This window comes from Schistocerca nitens, chromosome 3, assembly GCF_023898315.1.
Source record: "Schistocerca nitens isolate TAMUIC-IGC-003100 chromosome 3, iqSchNite1.1, whole genome shotgun sequence".
In the NCBI taxonomy this organism is placed as follows: Eukaryota; Metazoa; Arthropoda; class Insecta; order Orthoptera; family Acrididae; genus Schistocerca; species Schistocerca nitens.
Window position 1 is genome coordinate 945,319,580 of NC_064616.1, and position 27,451 is coordinate 945,347,030.

Below are 27,451 nucleotides of genomic sequence, written 5' to 3' on the forward strand. Positions count from 1 at the left end.
GTGTAGCAGCATATCAACCTTGTGTGGTAGTCACCAGTAACCACATCCCCTTATTAACTGTTTTGTTATAGTGGAAATAATTTTCCCATTCCCTTTATTTTCCTGAATACATTTTTGGACAGTTTGGAATCTTCAATATCGTGTGATTAGGCTCTACCTTCTTCTGGAAGCCTCCCGAGTCCTTGATAAAGAAGTTTCTTTTTTGGACACTAGCGTGGTTTCAAAATTCACTGCCTTAGTGCACTGCTACCTACCTTGATATAACGTTAAAACATTATCATTATTATACCTCAGGAAACTACCACTTCTAAAAACCCTACCATAACAAAGGTCAAAAATTAATTATGATTGTAGTGTTGCTCACGCTGCTAAATATTGCATTTTCGCGCAACAACAAAGTTATATTATGTGGCAGGTGACATTAGAGCACAGTTAATAAAGTCATTTCTTGAAATAATGGATAAATTAGGCACTCATCTTTTCGCGTTTCCCACGCTGGTCTCGTTGTGAACTCATGGCTCAATCGTCGAAAATCTAGGTAGTGATGGTTCCAAACTCGAAACTCGGATGCAAAGAGGCCTAGGTGTTATTCTGCGACATTCAAAAGTTTTATAGATGTGTTTCATAAACCATTCTTGAAGATTAAACTTTTTCAAGTTAGGACAATGGTGATGTAAAAAAGTAATCAGCGCACCGAATTTAAGTTACACTTCTTTTTTATTACTTTTGTTGCAATATCACGTAACTCGTTCCAAAACATCACTTCACCCTATAAAACATACTTGAAAATATCTTCCTCACTGTTAAAAGTTCACATTTCATCAACTGACTACAATTTGCGTCTTTTTAACATGACGCCCAAAGCTTGACTCTGTAATAACCGCTTACGCGCCCCAAAAATCAGAGTTACAAGTACGTCAATGATCATAGTGACAAAAGAAAGAATACACAAAAGAATAATATCATTGCAATATATACATATCGATGTAGCGAAGTACCTCTACATTAATGAAATCAAATCTGAATGTTGTCACAGAAATATGTTAACTATTTTACAGAAACACAGTAGAACATTGCTGATATCGAGAGGTTGAGGTGAGGTGCCGTAATGGTTACGTAATTCAAGTACCATTACACGCTGAGTCCCTCAATACCCTGTGTTTGCTTCAATAAGACAACCATTTTCTGAACTGCTCATCCCATGCTATTCAGAAATAAGTAGTTGTTTAACAAACAAAACCTTTTCATATGTTGCATATAAAGTCTTCCAAGCTACAAAGTTTTTATATAATACACTCTCCAAATACATAAGTACAATTGCAATTTATGAACCTACGTATTTCGAGGGTCCGAATTGTACCATGACACATTTCCGCTGAATCTGAACAGGAAAAATCGCAACGAACTTAAGGATACTTTTCTTTTTCAAATGGTGATTACAGGCAGTGGCCCTAACAGCCAAGTACAAGGCTCATAAACACTTGACAAAATTGAACTATGGTTACTTTTTTCGTACGAAATGAACACAGCGTAATTTTTAAACTAATATTTGTAAACGTTGTTTTCATGAAAAAAGACATTAAACATTTTATCATTCACTGTTAAAATTTTCTATAAATTTACAAATTAAGGATCACGTCAGGTGATTAATACAAACTTTAAGCATAATTAAAGGTCCCTTTGACAAAAATCTAACGAATTTATAAATATAATTTCAGATATGACAGATCAAAGAACTTTGATCTAATCAGGTTGAGAACAAATCAAAAATTTTGTAGAATTACTACTCTTCTAGAATTCCCAGTATTCTGCTACGGAATGTATGGAGTCAATTTCAAATTTACTAGCAGCCCAACGATGCAGTTTAACCATGTATGTGGGCGACGAACCCATTATGATTCGTTACATGACTGGAGTCCACGTTTACTGTACATTACGACGGGAATCACATTAAAACCACCACTAATACTGCGAAATTATACTCATAATACCTGCCTCGCATTATTCTGTCACCGATGTGTCGAAAAACCGAAGTCAAATTTGACTAAAATCCATTCATTTCCATAGCACAAGTTGTAAAATCAAAGTTTTTAAAATTTTATCTTTTTTTAAATAATTCCATAATGTCAAAAACGATAAGTGCGAGACAGAATTATTTTAACTACAAATTAACTTCACGGATGTGGGGTGCTGACTCGCGTTCTGCCTATCGTAAACGAATGCTAATTCCCTTTGCACATCAGCGACTGCGTAAGCGACGCCCGTGATAGGAATGTCTTTGGCTGGCTTTGCAATGTTTGCACGATGGCTTCCGGGAAATGTATGCTTAGGAGAATCCGGCTGGTACAGTATCGAGCACGCCATAAAGTCACTCTGGATACATAACTTGGCGAGTTAATGCAGATGTGTTATAACCGCACCCCGCACAACTTCACCACCTATCGCTGGAGGCGTCCTGTTGGCATACAAAGACCACTCACTAGCAGAAGTTAACTGGTAATACGGACAGTTCTACTAACCAAAAAAGTTTTAATATAGAAGAGTGTACTGCTTTCTGCAGCAGCCAAAAACTAACCTCAGGCAAAGGAACATCTTTCTCCGAAAAACATTTGTTTGCCCTTCACTGCAGCTGAATAGCTTTGTCAGTAGTACTAAAGAGCGGGAAACGTTATTTGGAAGTAACACTAAACCGTCGCAATAGAACTCTGCGAGTGAAACATTTTGTTTTAAGTGAAGTTACAGGAAAATTGCGCTACCACTGTTGTAACATATGTTTAATTTGAAATGATAAGGCCGACGTCCATTATACGAGTCTTTTGTTATGAGTTATCTCCCGCGTGCATTGTCCAATACTCCACCATGCGGGTTTCCATTATCTGATTATTCCTCGGCTCTGTATTCGCGAATGAATATCTTGATTAAATCTTTTATTCGTACTTAGTGTAGCAGAAGCTCGCCTATTTGTCATGAAAGAACGGAACCTTATCTTGTCTGACAAATGTTTCTGCGTATCATACCAGAATATTACGATTCATTGAGCCATCAGTTTGATTCAGGAAACCAAATTAAATGATCAGAACGTGAAATGAGAACGCTCTTATATTATTATTGATTTTAAAACTATTGTCACTTCTTTTACCTGTGAAGTGAATAATTCTGCCAACTGTCGAATGTTAATGTACTGTAAGAAGTTTCATGAATTATCGCAAACTGTGTGCCCAGGATATGCGAAATAGATATTTTTCTTTCATATATTGAATTATTAAGAACGCCGGCCGCTGGTGGCCGAGCGGTTCTAGGCGCTACAGTTTGGAACCGCGAGACCGCTACGGTCGCAGGTTCGAATCCTGCCTCGGGCATGGATGTGTGTGATGTCCTTAGGTTAGTTAGGTTTAAGTAGTTTAAGTCCTAGGGGACTGATGACCTCAGAAGTTGAGTCCCATAGTGCTCAGAGCCATTTGAACCATTTTTATTAAGAACACAAGTGATAGCATGTGTTATGAAGACAATGTTGGACCACCCGTACGACACATAGGTGATCTCATGTAGTTTTGTGCCAACGCAAAAGTAAATCCGCAAGGATGAACTGCGGAAGCACTCAACTTGGAAAAATAAGAATAAAATGGACCTATAGTGGTCCGAAATATGCAGAATATAATTAATAATCTACCGACAATTAATTCAATTAGTCGTTATCACCATATTTATACGAATACAGTCTACAATCCTTCGTTGTTGTTCTTTAATACCGCGATTTATTTTTCTTAATTTTTCGTATTTCGAAGGATGAAAATTCAATGCAGAGAACAAATGGTGAACTACGAGCATATATCAGAGATACACAGGATCACTATGATTTTGCATTTCTGTCGCGAAGCAAATATAACACATTAAAGGAGGTTATTTCCACATGGTGTACAGCTGTTTGCATCATACACACAGATCGAGATAGTCCTTTCGCGGGTGTGTCGACTGCACTACTTAGGCACATCCACGGTAAGAACATTGCCGTGAAAGCCCCGTGTTCGATTCACACAGTTTTAATCTGCCATTAAGTTCCAGAGATTGGTTTGGTTGGTCCAGAGGTCAGCGAAACGTGTGCTAGTGACAGGACGGAACTACTTCATCATCTCAGATGAAAACACCTCTTTATAATATTTTATTAAAAATTAGTTACATGTAAGTTTGTAACATCAGTAACGAGTAGTTTCTGGGCAAGAAAATCAAAACCTTTTATGGAGCTACAGTTGCAATGAAAATAATTAAAATAGTAAGCCGTGAAGTCCCTACAACAGCTGATACTAACTTGTCTGACAATGGCGCCATTAGATGCGAGGTAGAGGGGCATTTTGTCAGCTCACCGTTCTCCTGCACGTCGTTGCGTTTCTTGATGTTGGAATCGTTACTACTCTGTCGAATAGATCCTGATTTGACTTCGCGAGGAAGGGCGCACCCCTATCCAGTCCTCCCACAAAAGAAAAATCACTGGCAGTACCAGGATTCGAACCGGACACGCGAATGGCAGTCAGCTGCTCTGGTCAGTCAGCTACGGAAACCGGCATCAAAGGGGCTAGGCCCAGAAAAATTAAAGTTTCCGATTCTCTTCTAAAATATCTATCTCCTCTTAGAGACATTCAGTCTTACTATTTTCTTGTTGAAAAGCACTCTATCAATTTAATGGAGTAGGTAGTTACGCTGCACACCGGATTAATATACTCTGCTAGTGCAGTGAAATCTCGTCATTCCAGGACAGGCGAATACTAAAGGGCGCCTAGGAAAGGGCCAGAGAACTTTTTCTCCAACAGAAGTTGCTTCCGTAAACAGGGTGTTAAAAATAAATATCTCATTTTTTGAGGGGTGGCAGTATGAACCAGAACACGAAAAAGTCCTGTAAACATGGGCTGTGAAATACATGCCTTAAGAGATATAAGCATTTGTTCACCTTCGAAACTGTGAAATTTATCTGTTGTACAGCAACATTATTCTGAGAAGTGGTAGTACGGACTAAAACAAGAAAAAAAATGGTTCAAATGGCTCTGAGCACTATGGGACTCAACTGCTGAGGTTATTAGTCCCCTAGAACTTAGAACTAGTTAAACCTAACTAACCTAAGGACATCACAAACATCCATGCCCGAGGCAGGATTCGAACCTGCGACCGTAGCGGTCTTGCGGTTCCAGACTGCAGCGCCTTTAACCGCACGGCCAAACAAGAAAAAGAGTCCAGTAAACATGGGCTGTAAAATGCATGACGTAACTGCGATATGCACTTGCTCAGCAGAAAAAGATGTGTTTAGAAGTATCGAAGATGAACAAGTGCTCATAGCTCTTAAAGTATGTATTTTAGAGCGGATGTTTACTGGGAATTTATGGAAATAAATATGTTCAAATGTTCAAATGTTTGTGAAATCTTATGGGACTTAACGGCCAAGGTCATCAGTCCCTAAGCTTACACACTACTTAACCTAAAGTATCCTAAGGACAAATACACACACCCATGCCCGAGGGAGGACTCGAACCTCCGCCGGGACCAGCTGCACAGTCCATGACTGCAGCGCCCTAGACCGCTCGGGTAATAAATATGGAATACTGTTTTAACACCCCTTAAACACTAAAAGTCAAGTTAACTATCGGTTATAAAAGTTGTGATAAAAATACGAAATTGTATTAGAGTAGCATCTAAATTGCCCGCCCGGTTAGCCGTGCGATCTAACGCACGGCTTCCCGGATGGGAAGGAGCGCCTAGTCCCCGGCACGAATCCGCACGGCGGTCTCTGTCAAGGTCCGGTGAGCCGGCCAGTCTGTGGGTGGTTTTTAGGCGGTTTTCCATCTGCTTCAGCTGGTTCCCCTTATTCCGCCTCAGCTACACTATGTCGGCGATTGCTGCGCGTACGCCACCATTACTCTACCACGCAAACATTGGGGTTACACCCGTCTGGTGTGACACGTTTCCTGGGGTGAGGATGGTGGGGGGGGGGGGGGGTGGAGGGGTGGGGTTCCACCAGGGGCCGAACCGCACAATAAACCTGAAAGAGTGGTTCGGCGTGGGGTGGCGGAGGGATGAAGTGGACTGCGGTAGTCGTTTGGTTGTGGACCACTGCGGCTGCGGCGGGGACGGAGCCTCTCCGTCGTTTCTTGGCCCCCGGTTAACATACAATACAATAAAACACAATACAGCATCTAAATTAGTAAAGCAGAAAAGATGACTGAAAATAGGACGAGCCATCCATCTTGCAACACACAAAAATGGAGTCCATGCAGTACAAAACTTCGAAAGATTTTCCACACTCATCCGTTCGTCATGTACGAGAGTATGCTGAAAAGTAATGCCTCCGAATTTTTATGTGATAGCTCTCCAAGCTTTTTAAATAAATTAAACGTTATTACCATTCTGCATCGTTATTCTTCATGTCCACATAGTTACTGCTCACGTTTATCACCCCGACAACGCACACATTATTCACAACGAGAGACATGTTTCTTGATACCGTCACTGTAGAACATTTGACTTTTTGGTGGAACCACACCCTGACATCTGGTTGCACCGCTTCATCACTACCGAAATGAAGTCCTCGAAGGTGTTCTGTAAGTTTTGGAAACGGATGAATAACGGATGAGGCCACGTCGAGACTGTATGGAGGATGATCGAGGATAGTCAAACCAAGGCGTTTGATTGTTACACATGTCGCAGCGCTAGTGTATGTTCTGGCATTGTCATGCTGAACGAGAGGGTGCTCCATTTGTGGACGAGCTCTTCAAATTAAAGCTGGATCACAGCACGCTGTTTCTCACGAACCAATACACACTGAGGTGACAAAAGCCATGGGGCACCTCTCAATTTCCATCTAATGATTCAACGAACGAAACGCCTTTATTTTAAATAGTACAATAGCTCAGACACAGACAATGCAGCCATTCCTGCTTTGTTGATCACCGTGAACTGTCTATTAAAAAATATTATGAGCGATTATTTGCCGACGAATACTTGGCCATTCCGTAAAGACACCCATCTCGAACTGTGGGACAGTGTTGGAAGGTGTTTGCCTACCTATTGTACGTCTCTAAGGGGATCCCACACACGTTTAAGGTGGATAGGAGTCTGGAAAGCATGACGGCCACAGAATTCGAGTGACATCTCGTTGTATTCCATCCATCAAATAAGCTCTTCTAGTAAGACATTTGTGTTCCGTAAAAAGCCAATAGAAACACATCGCACAGTACAAGGCTGGAAGATCTCCTGGAACAGTTTCAGATAAAAGGGAAGACCTTCTGTGTCAGTGTTGATTTCAGCGCATGACGACACTTTGCCACGACGGTATAGGAAGATTGGCGCACGTGCGGTTGTTTATCATTGCAGCCCAAACCGTCTCAGTGGTTAAAGTCGTCAATTTTGTAACTCGGCATTAAATTACGTCTCGTCAGATGAAAAAAAAAAAAGACTGTATTCGCTGTTCCCTCACCCACGGCTTCTGTCCACCCCTCGTATTCTGTCGATACGGTGTCGGATTATTAACGGGAAAAGACTGCTAACGCATGCCTGTGCTCTAGCGCTCGACTCAGAGGTAGGCCGTTCGGATTCTGGTGGTGGAAGCAGTTGTCATCACCAGTATGTGTCCGGAAAGGGGAGGAGAAGATAGTTGAGTTGCTAAGCAGCAGACTTCCTGCCCATCTCTCCTGAAGTGAGGACATGCAACACAGTTGATAGAACGTTAGGCTTAACATGCTGTCGATGATTAGATCATTAGAGACTGAGCACAGGTTCGGCTTTGGGAAGGAACATGGCCGTACCTTCTTGAAGGAAGCCCGCATCTCGTGGTCGTGCGGTAGCGTTCTCGCTTCCCACGCCCGGGTTCCCGGGTTCGATTCCCGGCGGGGTCAGGGATTTTCTCTGCCTCGTGTTGGCTGGGTGTTGTGTGATGTCCTTAGGTTAGTTAGGTTTAAGTAGTTCTAAGTTCTAGGGGACTGATGACCATAGATGTTAAGTCCCATAGTGCTCAGAGCCTTCTTGAAGGAATCACTCTAGAATTTTCCTTAAATGATTTATGGCACCCACCGAAAACCCAAGTCGTAATGCCCGGGCAGTTGTCTTGAAACATAAGTCCACCTTGCACGGTCACAGTGTCGACGGATGTCCGTCTTTCGCCGCCCTGCTGTTGTTCGAGAGCAGAAAGCTGTGTGCCGGCCTCGGGTTCCCTTCGCTCATCGCCTGACAGCGACACAATGGCACGGTATACACACATCCGTTAGTCCCCACGCTTGCCACAATCCTCACGCACTCTGAGGAAGAAGAAAACACTTTGCCATTACGAGGCTGAACCTGCTCCTCGTTGTCTCTCAGCCAACAATGCCAGACGATTTCTTTTTTTTTTGTGTGGGGGGGGGGGGGGAGGGAATTACAATTGATCTGTTTGCATAGATCTTAGTTATTAAGACAATTAGGAACAGATTATGTTTTCATTCTCCTTCCTTTGCTGCCTACATAGCTCTCTGTCATTTGAGTCGTATCCTGTTGGGTATTCCGATGGCCTGTGATCAGTCGGTAATTATAGCCTCTGTGTGTGGTTGCGAGTGGACTACCTAGTCCTGATATTCTTGGAATACATCTCCATATTTAGAAACGAGACCGAAATTGGGGTGTTACACTTTAATCACTGTAATAGGGCACTCTTTGTCACATGGTGACTGGCCAATTTTTATTTATCACATTTCACAGTTTGATAAATCGCGCGGCTAAGACGCTACTCTTGTTTCGGAGGTCTTACACAACACGGGTGCGCGGGAGCCACTACGGATTTCGGCAACCATGTGTTCCTCCAGTGAGAGCAGTACGATCATACAATTTACCGGTAAAACGTATTCATTGGCGGAGTAGGGGCTAAATGAGCGAGAGCCACTGACAGCTTGTATCACCTGTGACTGGTGTTCGCTCGTGGAAATAATCAGAGGTGTCTAGGTTACTTTTGGTTGTGTGACTTGCAACTTGAGTTAGTAAAGACCGTTACTCGAACATTATGACGGCCAATGACCGCACGCGAAGGGACACCTCATAACTAGAGAACTGAATGATTAGCGAACATGAATTATAGGGGCGACTGACTCGACATTTACCAAGCGTCGGCGGGACTGTATACAAGAGGCATAAGAGAATGGAACTATTTTCTGTAACCACTCTCACTGAGAGAGACCACAAAGGAAGGCTACTGTCAAGGTGAGGACAGCAAGAAATGGCAAACCTACTGCTAAGATACGTCTGTAATGGTGAGATGAGAAAGCAGCCCCACGAAAGCAGTTTTAACCGTTGTCCATCGTCTTAGTGAAATTATCATTTTCCAAATTAGGGACTATATTAAAAAATAACATTTAATTGAGAGTAGGATATTCCCTACTGATCATAAAGTAATACCTTCTAGTTCTTGCCCCATGAGCGCAGACGTATGCAATAGATCCTCTAATATAATCTGTACATAAAATTATGTGGTAATACACACTCTAAAACAGAAAAAAGACCCACCATAAAGAAGTTACCGGAATGGGGCAGTAATCGGTAGATGTATGGACAGAAAAATGATTAGAATTTTAGAAAAACTGGATGATTTATCCACGAGAAAGAGCTTCACAAACTGAGCAAGTCAATAACGCGTTTGTCCAATTCTGGTGGGCGACCGTCAGGTCGGTATCCCCCCACCGTCTGGAGCGGCTCCAGGCAAGTCGTCTGCCATCATTTTCATTGCCTGGAGTATAATTGTCTTCAGTGATAAGTACCGCTTCGAAATGAACTCTAATGACGAACGAAGACGTGCCTGAAGAAGCCCTAGAGAGCGGTCGGATACCAACCTGAGTGTCGACCACCATATGGCCCAACAACCAGGAGTGATGGTCTGGGGTGCCGTTTTATTTCATAGCAGGAGTCCTTTGGTTGTGATCTGCTGCAGCTTTACAGCACAGCGGTACGTCGACGATATTCTATGCCCCGTTTTGTTGTCCTTCACAGCATGCCATCTTGGGCTTACATATCAGCAAGATAATGCCCGCCCGCATACAGTGAGAGTTTCTACTGCTTGCCTTCGAGCTTGCAATACCCTACCTTGGGAGCAAGGTAGCTGGATCGCTTCCATATTGGGAAAGTTTGGAGCATTATGTGCAGGGGCCTCCAACCAGCTCTGGATTTTGACCATGTAACGCCCCAATTGGACAGAATTTGGCGCTATATCCCTCAGGCGGACATCCGACAACTCCATCAATCAATGACACGCCGAATAACCGGTTGCGTAAGGGCAATAGGTGGACCAACGTCTTAAGGATGTTCTCAATTTGTAAGTCTCTTTCCCTCGAATAAATCGTCCACACTTTCTGAATGTGTAATCATTTGTTTGTATATATACATCACCTTTACCGATTTCCGTCCCATTTGAATAATTCTTTCGTGGTGCTTAGTTAGCGTATTTGTTACAGACTGTTCATTCTGATTAAGTCTCTAAAAACTATAGGATCTATCAGGTTATTGGTCCCTGTCAAACACAGCACAACATCGTGACCAGTTGACACATCTAAGGTGAGTTGAACAGCCACTTTCCTCTTCCACGGAAAGACTGAGTATTTTAACCCAAGTCGTCACAGATAAAATACTTTTGTCACGATGAATCAACATATCTTTACTGATTCTCTATTTATCTCGGTCAATTACGGTGTCTCGTGGGGTACCTGGTTCTTGTCGAGCGTGGATTGCCGACCGCTGCATTTACAACAGGCGTCTCACCTGTCTTCATGATCGTGTATGGAAAGTGACTCTTCAACTGGAAACAGTACAAAGCGCTAGTGAAACTCTGCTCAACACAAAAGTTTTGCCGGCCGTGGTGGCCAAGCGGTTAAAGGCGCTACAGTCTGGAACCGCGCGACCGCTACGGTCGCAGGTTCGAATCCTGCCTCGGGCATGGATGTGTGTGATGTCCTTAGGTTAGTTAGGTTTAAGTAGTTCTAAGTTCTAGGGGACTGATGACCTTAGAAGTTAAGTCCCATAGTGCTCAGAGCCATTTGAACCATTTGAACAAAAGTTTTGTCTCAAGTACAGATAGTGTTGAGAATCAATGGACAAAGTTCAAAACCATCGTACAATATGCGTTAGATGAGTATGTGCCAAGCAAGATCGTAAGAGATGGAAAAGAGCCACCGTGGTACAACAACCGAGTTAGAAAACTGCTGCGGAAGCAAAGGGAACTTCACAGCAAACATAAACATAGCCAAAGCCTTGCAGACAAACAAAAGTTACGCGAAGCGAAATGTAGTGTGAGGAGGGCTATGCGAGAGGCTTTCAATGAATTCGAAAGTAAAGTTCTATGTACTGACTTGGCAGAAAATCCTAAGAAATTTTGGTCTTATGTGAAAGTGGTAGGTGGATCAAAACAAAATGTCCAGACACTCTGTGACCAAAATGATGCTGAAACAGAGGATGACAGACTAAAGGCCGAAATAATAAGTGTCTTTTTCCAAAGCTGTTTCACAGAGGAAGACTGCACTGTAGTTCCTTCTCTAGATTGTCGCACAGATGACAAAATCATAGATATCGAAATAGACGACAGATAGAGAAACAATTAAAATCGCTCAAAGGAGAAAGGCCGCTGGACCTGACGGGATACCAGTTCGATTTTACACAGAGTACGCGAAGGAACTAGCCCCCCTTCTTGCAGCGGTGTACCGTAGGTCTCTAGAAGAGCGTAGCGTTCCAAAGGATTGGAAAAGGGCACAGGTCATCCCCGTTTTGAAGAAGGGACGTCGAACAGATGTGCAGAACTATAGACCTATATCTCTAACGTCGATCAGTTGCAGAATTTTGGAGCACGTATTATGTTCGAGTATAATGACTTTTCTGGAGACTAGAAATCTTCTCTGTAGGAATCAGCATGGGTTTCGAAAAAGACGGTCGTGTGAAACACAGCTCGCGCTATTCGTCCTCGAGACTCCGAGGGCCATAGACACGGGTTCACAGGTAGATGCCGTGTTTCTTGACTTCCGCAAGGCGTTCGATACAGTTCCCCTTAGTCGTTTAATGAACAAAGTAAGAGCATATGCACTATCAGACCAATTGTGTGATTGCATTGAAGAGTTCCTAGATAACAGAACGCAGCAAGTCATTCTCAGTGGAGAGAAGTCTTCCGAAGAAAGAATGATTTCAGGTGTGCCGCAGGGGTGTGTCATAGGACCGTTGCTATTCACAATATACATAAATGACCTTGTGGATGACATCGGAAGTTCACTGAGGCTTTTTGCAGATGATGCAGTGGTGTATCGAGAGGTTGTAGCAATGGAAAATTGTACTGAAATGCAGGAGGAGCTGCAGCGAATTGACGCATGGTGCAGGGAATGGCAATTGAATCTCAATGTCGACAAGTGTAATGTGCTGCGAATACATAGAAAGATAGATCCCTTATCATTTAGCTACAAAATAGCAGGTCAGCAACTGGAAGCAGTTAATTCCATAAATTATCTGGGAGTACGCATTAGGAGTGATTTAAAATGGAATGATCATATAAAGTTGATCGTCGGTAAAGCAGATGCCAGACTGAGATTCATTGGAAGAATCATCCCTTCTTTCCACGAACAATACGAGACTGGAATAGAAGGGAGAACCGATAGAGGTACTCAAGGTACCCTCCGCCACACACCGTCAGGTGGCTTGCGGAGTATGGATGTAGATGTAGATGTATAACATGGTAAATAGCCCAACAAAAACGGCATCCAAGCTTGAAATTCATTTCGTCCGAAAGTTCTCCAGGCGACACTTGCCGTTTGACTGACTGCTGACTCTGTTCCACAGCGCGTGTGTGGCGGACGGTACTTCCGGTACCCTAACTAACCCCCCCTTCCCTGCTCCAGTCGTTCATGGCACGTGGGAAGAATCATTGTCGGTATGTCTCTGTATTAGCTCTATTTTTTTTCAATTTCTACGTCGTGGTCATTTCGTGAGATGTAGACGAAACGTGACGCTCTTCGTTGGATCTTCTTATAAATCTTAGTCTTGTACTTGATTTTCCTACTATTAGTTTTATGTGGTCATTCTACTTAAGGTCGCTCTGGATAACTGTCCCTAGATATTTTACGGTAGGTGCTGTTTACAGCAGTTTCTCATCACTAGTGTGGTTGAACAATAGCAGATTTCTTTTCCTATGAATGCTCAGCATGCCACATTTACTTACGTTCAGGCTCAACTGCCAGAGCTTGGCCCATTCATCAGTCCTCTGCAGTTCATTCTGCAAATATAAACTGTCTTCTGGTGTTGCTACTTCCTTATAGACAATCGTAACATCTGCGAACACTCTTAAAGAACTCCCGACACTTTCTTCTAGATCATTTGTTGTTACTGAAAACACTAAGGGGTCGCATCACTCTTCTTTTGGTTACTCAGAAAATTACCTTTACATTTGTCGATTTAGTTCCTTTAAGAGCGATGTGTTGAGATATATCTGCAAGTAAATCTTGAATTCAGTCGCAAATCCGGTCTGATACTCGATAATCTGGTGCTCTATAAAAGCATCCAATTACAATTTTTGACCGTTCTTTGATGCTTAACTTCACCCAGATTAATTCACATTCGGAATGTTTGATAACTTCGCTAGATATTATCGAGTTCTCTACTGCAATAAATACGCCGCCATTATTGGCGATTAAACTATCATATCGATAAATATTCCAACCTGAACTTAGGATTTCGTTACTGTTCACTTCCGGTTTCAACCAACTTTCTGTTCGTAATACTGTCTGGGCATTATAACCTTCAATAAGCGATACAAATTCTGCGACCTTTCCTTGGATACTCCTGCAGTTGACTGATATCATATCAGCCTTTTCTGTAACTGATCTGCGTGGACGAGCATTCTGGGAGAATATCGTGGCTGATGTAACTTGGATTTTGTCAGGCAATTCATCTCTGATCCCAAGGGAGGTTTCTCTAACCAAAAAATGCCGATATACAAGCCACACGTACTCCACTACCCTAATAGCTGCTTCCTGCGTGTAGTGCATGTCCGACATTTTACGGGGAACCCTTCAGTTCTCCACTCGAAACGTCACAGAGTTATCCGGCCTCTGGTTTAGGCCTTCCACTCTGCTCCAAATCAGAGCGCCACAACCGACCCTCTGTACGACGCTGCAAATACTCAACTAGCCTGCACCCCACGTACGGTGCTGGCTGCCTTCACCAAATCTGACATCTGCTGAAAGAAAGCAGAGAATAGCCTCAGATCTGAAGCGGAGGCATCATTCGTGCCAACGTGTACCACTATTTGCAGCCGACTGCACCTACTGAGACAGATAGCCGCCAACATAGCCTCCGCCACGTCCCTAAAGAGACTCCCCAGGAAGCATACCGAGTGCACACTGGCATTCTTTCCCGCCCTGGATGCTATTGCCCTGAGGAGCTCCATTACCCACCTAACGTGGGAGCTCCCAATGACTACACCCGCCCTCTGCACTTGTCCGAACTGCGTAGGAAAATTCGCCGCTGGTACAACAGGAGATGGTTCAAATGGCTCTGAGCGCTATGCGACTTAACTTCTGACAAGGGAACCTCCCCATCGCACGCCCCTCAGATTTAGTTATAAATTGACACAGGGGATAGGCCTTGAAAAACTGAACACAGATCAATCGAGAAAACAGGAAGAAGTTGTGTGGAACTATGAAAAAATAAGCAAAATATACAAACTGAGTAGTCCATGTGCAAGATATGCAACATCAAGGACAATGTTAACTTACGAGCGCAGTGGTCTCGTGGTTAGAGTTAGCAACTGCCGAACGAGAGGTCCTTGGTTCGCGTCCGCTCTCCAGTGAAAATTTTACTTTCTTTATTTTCGCAAAGTTGCGATCTGTCCGTTCATTCATTGACGTCTCTGTTCACTGTAATAAGTTTAGTGTCTGTGCTTTGCGACCGCACAGCAAAACCGTGCGATTAGTAGACGAAAGGACGTGCCTCTCCAATAGGAACCGAAAACATTTGATCGCAAGGTCATAGGTCAACCGATTCCTCCACAGGAAAACACGTCTGATATATTCTTTACGACACTGGTGACGGCATGTGCGTCACATGACAGGAATATGTTGTCGACCCACCTAACTTGTACACTTGGCGAATGGGTAAAAAGATTCTTCTACCTTGCCCGATTTAGGTTTTCTTGTGGATGTGATAATCACTCCCAAAAAAGTGATGAAAACATAAGAGTTTGTCACATAAACTGCAACAAATGAATGCAACAGTTTCACAATCGCACAGTTTTCCCTGTGCTCTGTCAAAACATTTGTTTTTTTACGTTTTCAAATGTTTCCATGCGTAGACCGTCAAATCCTGTATATGTCCAAGCAAATCTGAACATGTCCTGGAATTTTGGAGAGCGAAGTTGATTATGTGTGAGTACCTGAACTTTGATAATTATCTGAAAATAAACAATTAAACTTTTCACTCGAGAGAAGATTTGAACCAAGGACCTCTCGTTCCGCAGCTGCTCACGCTAACCACGGGACCACGGCGCTCGTAAGCTGACACTGTCCTTGATTTTGCCTACCTTGCCCATGGACTACTCAATTTGTATATTTTGCTTATTTTTTTCATAGTTCCACACAACTTCTTCCTGTTTTCTCTATTGATCTGTGTTCAATTTTTCAAGGCCTATCCCTGTGCCAACTTATAACTAAATCTGAGGGGGGTGCGATGGGGAGGTTCCCTTGTGAGGTCATCAGTCGCCTAGAACTTAGAACTAATTAAACCTAACTAACCTAAGGACATCACACACATCCATGCCCGAGGCAGGATTCGAACCTGCGACCGTAGCGGTCGCTCGGCTCCAGACTGTAGCGCCTAGAACCGCACGGCCACTCCGGCCGGCCTACAACAGGAGAGGTATCCCGTATTGGCTCGTAAGTATTAGCTAGAACCTGTTGTTAAGCCGTAAGAAGCCAACCGAGCGGTCCGCTCCACCTTTCGCTTTCCGACTATTGGCACGCGAACCCACCACTGTCCGCCACACTCTGTCGAGTGAGGACGGACCACTCGCAAGACGCAGCGACAACCAGGTCACTAGGGGATTCCAACGGTAGCACAGGTGTCACAGGTCTTGTATCGTCTGAAGAGCGAGGTGCCGAAGAAAATGGTCACTATCTGTAGCAACGACGAATGAGAGACAGTGGCGTAGACATCCCCAGAAGAGTTTCCATACGCCAACGCATCGGCTCGCTTATTTACGTCTCAGCTCAGTGCCGCTCAGCCCCGTCAACAATCATCGCCAGAGATGACAGTACCGTCTCTCCACCGAGCCAGTGGTGCATAAATTATGTTCGACAGAATTCTGCATAAAAGTTTATAGCCAGCTGTACTCTGTGAGAAGAGACTGGTATCTTGTTCAGTTATAAGTGAGACATTAGTACCGAGTGACAGTAATAAATAGTTAAGATATTCCTATAGACACGAATTGTATCACGATATTTCCTCTTGTTTTTGTTATACTAAAGTGGTCCAATATTTAATGAGTTATAATATCATCGGCCCCATCCAGGAGTGAAGTTAAGAACCCACCAGCGTGCCGACGAGTGTTATTTTTTAGGATACTACGGATCTTATCACTGGCGCCCCGATGTCGCCGCAGCTTTGAGCAGCAGCCAAAAGCCTGGTGACTTTGGCCAACGCAGCTTCCAGCTGTTTACAGACAGCAGTCAATTCTTCTTATGTCCGCTCACAAGAAGCAAAATCCCTGGCCATATCGTGCTGTGAAAAAAAAGTTCAATAAGATCTCAAAGAAAAAAATACAAGCAAAACAACCAGTAGTAGCTTAGAAAGTACTAAAACACATCCGCGAAAGAGAAAATTACCCAACTGTGGGGCTACTGAGGTTGGAATGTACGCAAAGCGTAACGAGGAGAATTCAGAAACACTAAAATCTGCCCTGCACAGTTCTCACTATAGCCTGAGCCCGCAAGAACCGCAAGCTCTTAAAAACAAATAGCTCAACTGATAATGTATGTACCAACAGTTACTTGTACTTTTTACTAGGAACTATTCTTGCGCAAAATCTGCTGCAGGAAATAAATATGCAAACTCTAAAGTACTGATCTAAACTGTATGCTGTGTCCTAACACGAGGTTTAAACGTTTTCATGTGACGTGGTGTTTCTGGTGGTGGTAAAAATACATAGGAAGCCGCCTCGTGTAAGGATACGCACAAGATTTCCACAAAAGCAAAAACTTAAAGTAAGTCGGTAAACGCTAGTCTACACAGTAAACTGCACAGGTACAGTTCTCGTCTTCGCAGAAGTACGTGAAAAAAAAAACAACTAAATTACTGTGTATCAGCTAACAGCTAAAGCTGCCAGCGCTAAAAGGGCGTTCCTCTCGACTCGGCGTCAGCCGCTGCATTTCTTCTGTTCGTCCTTCTATATTCCTATTAATAATAACGCAAGTATCTCACAGATGCTACAAAATATCGTGACGTATATCGTCACTAAATCACTCTAAATTAGAACTTTTTTATTTTTCGCGTGAACTGAGAACTTAAAATGCAACCCAGCCAAGTATTTTATTGAAGTGAAAACGCCTGTTCGCTCTTTATTAGACTTTCTTCTATGAAAAAAACACCGTCAGATTTGAATAGCTAATAACAAAGAGACTAATAATGTGTAAAAAATGGCTGAACCCACAACGGATAGATCGTGTCTGTACGTGTTAGTCGCGCAGTATTTGTTTTGCCTGTGCTCTCATTGTACCAGTATAGCGGCATGCACGTAATTGGTACTTACCAGCTTTGTGTGGAGTTATAAATGGGCTAACGGTTAGCTAGGAGCACGATTTGGCTGTCACTGTGAAGAGCTTGCGGAGCACCACTAGACCCAAAGTAAGGCAACAAAAATTTTGCTTATTTTTTTTCGTAGTTCCACACAACTTCTTCCTGTTTTCTCGATTGATCTGTGTTCAGTTTTTCAAGGCCTATCCACTGTTCCAACTTAAAACTTAATCTGAGGGGGGTGCGATGGGGAGGTTCCCTTGTGAGAGGCGCCGGACAGGTGCGGCAGCAGAAGGCGCGGCCGCGATCGGCTACAGCCAGCGCTCCTGTTCCCTGGCTCACGGCCCCTGTTCGCTGCCCGCATGCCGCCGCTTCATTATTGTCTGGCACAAAGGCCGCCCGCCCCTCCGACAAGTTTCACGTGCGCCCGTCAAGACTGGCTTCTCAATAACGCCGCCCTGCAGTCCTAAAACGCTCAAACACCCTAGTTACTGAAACTCTGACGACTACTCTAAGCTAACTCAATTCCACGGGTTCTCATTTTTCTTGTAGGCCGTAACAGTTTTAGCTAAGGGAATCGTAAAGTAAATTACGTCTTCAGTTACAAATTCGTCATTCCATCTAAACACGATTAAAGTATTCAGTACTCCCTAACGCGTTACTGCTCTGATCTGTAAGCATAAAGCATCCTGTACAATGTCTTACTAAAACTCCACGTTATTTGACGCTCGTCTTGTCATTCTACTGCGTTGCCTTTGCAGGCTGCAGTGCCAGATAACGGTTACGCTTGTACACTACACTGCTCGAAACCTGCAAGAGAACTGACGCATTGTTATGGTGCATTAGCAAGGATGGACACTTGGCGTATCACTTTAAGAGCTCTGACTACGGGACCTTATTTCCAAAGCGTGGAACAGTCGGCGCGTGCGCGGACATAAGAGATACCGGGAAGTTTCACGTGGTAACGATCACCACTCAAATGTATGGAAGTTAGAGTTGTAAAACTACCGTAGGCTACTGTAGACTATCAACAGTAAGCGTAGACTACGATAGTTCTCCTAGTAGCTTTGGTCAATTAAGGTCGTACTCGCGTTACATGTACGTTATATCTGCTGTATACGTGTCGGTCGTTACCTCATAACGATCGCTATCTTTACATGTGGGATCGGTGTCTTACTAGATTCTCCTAAAACCCAGCAGCGGTAAACCGTCTAGAAACTGAGTGAGGATATGTAAAGGGCCGAGAAACATACAGAAAATTTTTGTTCTACGTAGTTATCCTCCTGTCTGTTACTTAAAAATAAACAGTATTTATAGCAAAATCGGTCTTTTCAACGTTCAATTCAGGTTTTATTGGCAAATTGTTGATTTGTAACGTGAAACACAGATACGTTGTAGCAAAAATAAAGAAATTAATAGATTCATCACATAGTGCTACAAAATGCTACTTTCTCAATAAAAGGGTAAAATAAAAAGAAAAAACACCAAAACAACAAAATATTGCTTCAATATTTCGTCGAACTTACATAAAATATTCATAAACAGCTTTCGTATTTCTCAACAATAACAAGAAACTCTTGCCTTTGATCATGATGAAGCATCTATTGAGTGCAAAACAAAAACTATAGTTGTATATATTTTTATGTCCGTGCATGTAAACTGTACTTGCATCAAAATTAATTGCTTTGGCTACGTAAAAGCGCAGAAGTTATGCGATCAACTAATTTTCATTAGTTATAAAATGCAGTTTATATTCTGGAAGGATAACAACTCAACAAAAAGAAAAAAAAAAAAAGGAAATCATCGGCTTCCAGTTTCTCTCTTACAGATTTATTTATGTTTTTCTCCCTACCAATACTACCAGCAATCCTACAATTTACTACGTCATTTATGTAGTGTACCAAACTACAGAAGGGCGGTGTGAATGGTCACTGGCTTGTTTGACTGGCGAGAACGTGCAGTAGATGTACTGAGAAATCTTAACTGGCAGGCACTCGAAGAAAGGCGTCATGTATCTCGTGGGAACCTGCTTAGCAAACGGGAAATTCTAACAACAGGTTTTCAGGAACGAAACTGTGAATACTCTTCAATCCCCTTCACGTCGATCGCGAGTATAAAATTTGATTAACAGAGCTCAGGTAAAGGCGTATAAGCAGTCATGAGTCCGATACTCAGTCGAGGAATAGACTGGGAACAGACTGCAATACACGGTAAAGTAAAACGTACGCTCTGCTACAGGCTTCATATTGATTCGCGAGGAGTTTTCCGATGTTCTCAAGAAAGAATTGTCTCAGTAGAATTTGAAGAAACTGTTCATGACATGCACACTTGGAAGAATATAGTGGAGCAGCAATTACAGCCTCATCATAAATGAGTTCAGGTAATGAATTCAGTCATGTACACAGTGTACCAGGAGGAACGGTAAAGGGATATGACAGGAACGATCATTTCAATCAAAAATGTCTAGTAAAAATGGGCTCCAAAGTGCATAACTTAAGAGCTATGAACACTACTTCAACATCTATATTGTGAAACAAGTCTTTTCTACTGTAATCTCTCTGCTTTCCATATTTTTGGAAAAGTGTCTAGTGAACATGGGCTGTAAACTACGTTCCCTAACAGCTATGAGCACCTTTTCATTAGAATATGTGTTTTAAAATGGGGAAGATGAACAAGTGCTCATATTTCTGATATATGCACTTTAGAGCCCACGGTTACTGGACTTTTGTTTCTTGGCTCAAATGGCTCTGAGCACTATGGGACTTACTGCTGTGGTCATCAGTCCCCTAGAACTTAGAACAACATAAACCTAACTAACCTAAGGACATCACACACATCCATGCCCGACGCAGGATTCGAACCTGCGACCGTAGCGGTCGCGCGGTTCCGGACTGAAGCCCCTAGAACCGCTCGGCAACTCCGGCCGGCTTTTGTTTCTTGTTTTGATCCCTACTACGACCTCTGAAAATACATTAAGCAAAGAGCTTGCAGTAAAAGAGATTAGCTTCACTGTATCGAAAATGAAGTGCTCGTAGCTCTAAAGGGGTGCGTTTTAGAGACCATATTCACGAGATTGTTTTGCTTTGAATGATCGTTCTTGTCATATCATTGAATGTTGACCACCCCTCCTGTGACGCCCTGTATAATAGATGTACTCTTGCCTGCTATGACCAGTCGAGCTTCGTATGAAAATACGTCTTATAGCGCAATGGAACATGGCATAAGCATAATGCCTTGTTACAAATGTCACTGAAGAGGAGGGCTGTTAAAATTTTTGTCTAGCCATCACAATTTGTTTTCTTTGCTTTTCCCAAATCACTCCAGGCGAAAGTTTCGATGATTTCTTAAAGGCAGACATAGTGCGTTTTCATCCCAATGGCTCAAAACACTGTCTATAATGACATAAATCATGAATCTACCTTTCCTTTTTTACTGCCGTAGTCGCACTAATTGTGAATATACACAGTGAATGAATCAGACTCTTTAGTTTAGATATACGAACTGTAAAGCGTAAAAGTGCAGATATTGTGATCATTGTGCGACGGTCTACGGAATGGGACTGCAAATGCTTCTACTCGCTGGCTATCGAAGTCTAACTCGAGGATGATCTCCCATCCTTTCCGCCACCAGAAATGTGAGCTTAATACCTGTTAAAGTTCATAAATAAAATACTCTCTATGCCGCTGACCGACAAGTAAAAATGTCAAATAGGTACAGTCTAGGAGGCTGAAGTCAAATGACGAATCGAATGCGTGTGTTAAGTTCCTTAAAATTCACAAGGTTGTATCCATAATTAAATATCGTTCACTAGTGTTATCTTCCAAACAGTTAAGTGCAGTTTCAATTATTGCTCGAATCTCCAATAGCGATACGGAAGACGCTATAAATTTTAATAAAAGTTGTTGAATGGTGAAGATCATCGACTGATATTTAGCAAATCGATCAGTTCGCTAAAACACGTCCTAATCCAGATGATCTAAAGTTTCCCCGACACTAAAGCGAGTTCCTAACTATCGGATGCTACAAAATATTCACAGTCCCGACTGGTTTAAACACAGTTAAAGCGCAGTGGCACTGTTTGAGAATCAATCGCCTAAACGTGGTCAAAATAATTACATTCCAATCTGACAGTATCAAAAAGTAAATCCCGTTGGTATCCCAAGACGCAGTTCGGAATGCTCAAAAATAAACAAGAGTCCCACAGTAGCGCTTCAGCGCTTAAGTGTGGAGCCACTTGATTGGAAACAGACTCCCACAGCTACGATTTTGCAGCAAAGTGCCGTTTGCTTGCAGAAACAATCACCAAAAGACACAACGCGTGAGAAACGCAAGTCCCTACTGTGTTCTACACCGGTTTCGTCGTGAAATATTCTATCCTCCGTTTGCGCGCACACGCGAAATTCAGCTAAGTTCAACGCCCCTCGAACCACAAAAATTATCATTAAGTATCGCATCGAATAAAACTGGTCCGGCTTCGGAAAGCCGCACATAACTCCCGTCCTCGAGCTTTGTGTCAGCTCCGTTTAAATACCCTCTATCCGAAATTCTGCAAGCTACACCATGTAACTGCTTTCCATTGATCACCACCTCTTTGCATAATTTTTTTTACATAGAAGAGCAATCTTAATTTTGTTTGCATCATTATATGTGCCCTCAAATTATCATCAAAAACACATATTACACAAATTTGTAGCTGCAATAGTTTGCCCAGATTAATGTTTTAATGTTTTGCAAATATCTTTGCAGTGTGCGAAAATAGTTTTTGTCCATTTGTGCCACTAAATACGGATTTGAAGCGCTCTTTCTGACGCGCTGATCAGAGTTTACGTATATACAAATTTTAATGAATTATGGGCAAAACTATGCAAAAACTATTAACAAACGAAGACAACGTATCATGATAATTACAAATATCACAAACTAATGAAGTTTAAATGTGTATAACGACACCCGAGATAGTACACAGCCTCGCTGTTCTGTCTTGTATTATTAGTTTTATTTAATTATTAGCAATAAATTAGTAAAATTGCTGTTTTTCCAGTGAAATATTAATGCTGCAAATTATACAAGTATGTCAGTCGTAGTGTTTCGGTGAGACTTGCTCTACTCTGTACCTGGTTTGATTCGAAAGCTATAAATTATTCTGTAAATTGCACATATTGCAGATTTACTTATTTAATTTCTTTTGATATAAAACTCGTATAAATCGTATCAGCGTCTCGTGTGATTCGCCTAAACTCCTCTTTATTTGCCGAATCGTACTTTGTTGTACTAATCTGCGTTTGTGTGTAACCAACGCAAAAGTGGATGAAGCACTATCTTAAAGCCGTGCGCTGGAACTGAGTGAACCTTCGTGACGTGATGTAACCGCCAGCTGAAGTCCACGTGGAGCGATCTGCCGCTGACCACTCGCTCGCCGCCGTCATCCCGCTCTCGCCAGCTGCCTGGCTGAGTCGGCCTCGCCGTTCGCCATGCGCGCGGACTATAAGCGCGCCCCTCAATCAAACTTCTCTCTCCAAATGACAACAGATAATTGTCGTGTCACAATTGGTACCTTAACATATACGCACTTCAGGGTGTTATTGTTTTTCGTCTGCGTTTAATAGACTTCTCTGAAACGCGTCACATAATGTCTCCTGCAAAACTGCACTACAAAGTGGACTGTGCCTGTCAGTATGGTTAACCATTTTTCGACCACATGTCCAGACTCCTGCACCTGACCTGCTGTCCAGGGGAAAATAAGCATTAATGGCTTCCTCTTGGCGCATGTATACATGGAGTTACCAACCAACCTAAAAACACACTAATCCTAATACCAATGATTATTAGTTTGCAAATGAAGTAAATACTGATGTAATGTTGTTCAGTACACTATCCTCAGTCACCAATAAAAATATCTGCATTTGTAACAGTTGATTGATGAAACATGTTCATTTCTCTTTCAGAGAAGATATCATTCGGTTTCAGCTATAAGTACCCAGTATAGGAATAGTGTGATTATTCTAGTAAATACCATTGTACCTGTAACTGCTAATGTTGTCATATTCACTGTGTATTTCCTACGTTATATAGAGTGAGACAGAACATCGTGTACGTACTCACGCAGATACCGCAATTTAAAAACGTGCTGTATATAATGATTGGTGGTAACAATCGAAAATGGTAGCTACAATTAAAATTTTCGTAACAGCTGACGGCGATACACGATTTTCGATAAGTGACTGCTACAGATATGCTGCTTTTTCAAGCTTGATTCCATTCAATTTCGTGTAAAAAAGATACAATTATGTCTGAGTAGATTTACCCTCTTTTATCAACCCTTAAGTTGCGTAATTTGATGAGGACCTTTATGTGTTTCTCGCTGATCTATCTGTAGTTCTCTTCCACTGACTCTTTCCCCTGAAAGGTGGTGATTATCGACGGGATATCACTTTAACATTAATTCCTTTCATTCTTTCTGTTTTGTCCGTGAAGTGGCCTGTGAGGATCAGTTTGGAGGTATGCGGCAGAGAGCTACTGGCAGTACTGAAGATATGTCGTTGGGCCATGAGTCGCGTCTGGATAGGAGATTTCCCACGAAAAACATGGTCCGGCACTATGTTTTAATATGCTGGAAGTTTCAAAAGGGGACACACTTTGCTGTAGAGTGAAATATTCATTCTGAAAATTGAAAGTATTTGCTAAACTGCTAGTCAGTTAAACGAAACACAGTAAAGGTTCTTTTCATGCTGTCAACTTCTTTCCCAAACTGCATCAGTAATAATCGATTGAATGGCCCGTATCAACAAGACTTGTGCATGTTTACAGCCTGTGTCTGGTTCGCGCTAAATAATTCACTGCATATTTACAGTGTGTAATTGTATGTACAGAAAAATTGTATGTAAATGTCTTATTTTTAAGTACTTTATACCGTAACATTTGTTTGAACGAAAAGAAAATATTATGAACTGTAATCTTAACGTGCAAACCTCAAACATTTTAACATACAGATCTCAGCATACCTTAGAAGCAAATGAAAATTAGAGTTCCGCTTTATCCTCGCTGCACCATCATTACCGCATCGCAACTTTAGTTTAATCTCTTATAGTTTCCGATAAATATTTTATGGATATTTTACTTTCAGATGTTTCTAAGAAACAATCATGTCCGTGATCTTTAATAATTGATTTTGGAACCATCTTCTTTGTGTTGAACAACAAAGAAAATAGCCGGCCGGAGTGGCCGAGCGGTTCTAGGCACTACAGTCTGGAACCACGCGACCGCTACGGTCGCAGGTTCGAATCCTGCCTCGGGCATGGATGTGTGTGATGTCCTTAGGTTAGTTAGGTTTCTCTAGTTCTAAGTTATAGGGGACTGATGACCTCAGAAGTTAAGTCCCATAGTGCTCAGAGCCATTTTGAACAAAGAAAATAGGTCAAGCACTCGAAGCTGTGGAGAATAAACGCTCTCGTCTGTCAGCATGTGGCGTATATAATATTCCGTGTACGTGTGATAAACTTTAACATATTGGAAAAACCAAGAGAAAAATGAATACACAGTTAAAGAAACACAAAAGTCGTTGCCGACTAAGGGAAACGGGCTAAGTGATGAAACAACGAAAATATTTACATAGAAGTTATTAGATTTTCTCTTTAGCTGCAAAAGACAGTGATTTTGGACCACCTGTTAAGATTTTTGACGATAATCAATGGTAGGATTTACGTAATATGAGCGGGTGCTGAAAAGTACTGCCCCCTAATTTTCTATGTGAAAACCTTTAAATATTTTAAAATAAAACAAACTTTGTTACCATTCTACATCCTTATTCATGTCTACATATTTATTTCTCAATACCCTGTCAACGAACACATTTTTGCCAGCGAGAGACCGCTTCGTTGATACCGTCACTGTAGAATGTTTGAATTTATTGACGGAGTCACAACCTCAACTCTATTCACTATCAAAGTGAAGCCTCGAAGGTGTTCTTTAAGTTTTGGAAACAGTTGAAAATCGTACAGGGCCGAGTTGGGAGTGACTGGAGGATGATCGGTAACGGTCATCCTAAGGCGTCGGATTGTTGCTGATATCGCCGCGCTCGCGTGTCATCTGGCATTTTTTTGCTGAAGGAGAACGTGCTTCATGTGGCAACGAACTCTTCCAGTTCGAAACTCGATTATAGCTCGCTGTTTCTCAGGCACCGACATAGTTACATTACACACTGCCATGTCACACGTTACAATTCGGATGTTACACGCTACAATTCGGATCTCTCTTACGGAAGAATGCTGCTAATATATAGATCTGAAGAATAAATATGCCTAATGTTAATAATGTTTGTTTTATTTAAAAATCTATAACAGTTTTCATACAAAATTCGGAGGTATTACTTTTCACCACTCGCTCGTAGTTTATAATTTGTACTTGAAATTCACGAAGTTCCTAAAATTCTCGGCACAGCAAGAAAAAGTGTCACGTATAGGACTATTTGAGACGTGATACTGCACGTACACGTCGACACATATATAAAAATGGAATGGTTAAGACTTAATGATAATATTTACATCCAGCACTGAATCGCCTTCGGCATAGTTACACCAATTATACAAATTCATAAATATCAAATGTTCGGTTTTTTTATATCAAAATTTATTTTAGGAGAACATAAATTTTGTGGCATCGGTTGCAATTTTGCTGTTTAATTTCACAACAGAATTAATGGTTCACTTTTTCGAAACACCGTAACTGCCTCCTATTATGACGCATCAGTTCTAAATTTGGCACAAAGTTGGGCACGACCTATCTCTGCAATGGTGCAAAAGCGTGGAGGCCTGCGACGTCACCCTCAGGCTCTACGACGCTTCAGAGTGAATAAAATTGGAAACGTTTTCTCTAAGAACCCCCAGTTCTGCAAAACACTCCTTGTCACTTGCCAACCTTTACTGAGAATTTTAAAAATGAAAATGTCCAGAGGCAACCTGTGAAGTAGTCAGAGACGCTTTCAGGCATGCAGGTGGTTTTCAAAGGTTGCCTACCTGCAGGCGCCTCGGACAACTTTACCGGTTCTCTCTATACGCGTTCATTTTTTAAAATTTACCCTAAAGGTGGGCGAGTGCCACTGAGAGTGTTCGGGGAATCCTAGAAAGATCTTTAGCCGTGTCATTCACGCATCAGACAATGTTGCACTATGGGACTTAACTGCTGAGGTAATCAGTCTCCTAGAACTCAGAACTACTTAAACCTAACTAACCTAAGGACATCACACTCATCAATGCCCGAGGGAGGATTCGAACCTGCGATCGTAGCAGTCGCGCGGTTCCGGACTGAAGCGCCTAGAACTGCTCGGCCACCGCGGCCGGCAAAAGTTACAGCTAACAGGTCACTAGAATAGTCTTTCCATCGCTGATGAGTCCATGGTTAACATGGATGACTTGTTGACTGCTTAGTCCTACCCTGGATATTTTAACTATAATTTCCGTAGACCCGTATGAGTCTACCGAGCAAGTTTGCAATAGGATTTGCTCTAATGGATATTTAGTTACGACGCAAAATTCGTTTAATTGTGTTATGAACCCACTTACTACTATAGAAAGGCCTTGAAAATACTGTAACTACCCGAGCTTATCTCGCGCATTTGTTGGCATACCAGGCTATGGGTTTATTGACGTTTCTCTAAGTCCATCGGAAACAATATTTTGGTGAACAACCCTGACGCCATCTT

The 27,451-nt window shown here is 42.3% G+C and overlaps 1 protein-coding gene across 1 annotated transcript in view; it reads left to right on the forward strand.

Moving 5' to 3' along the window:
• Nucleotides 1-27,451, forward strand: part of LOC126249498 (uncharacterized) — a 983,368-nt gene that overhangs the window by 721,217 nt on the left and 234,700 nt on the right. The window lies entirely within an intron of this gene.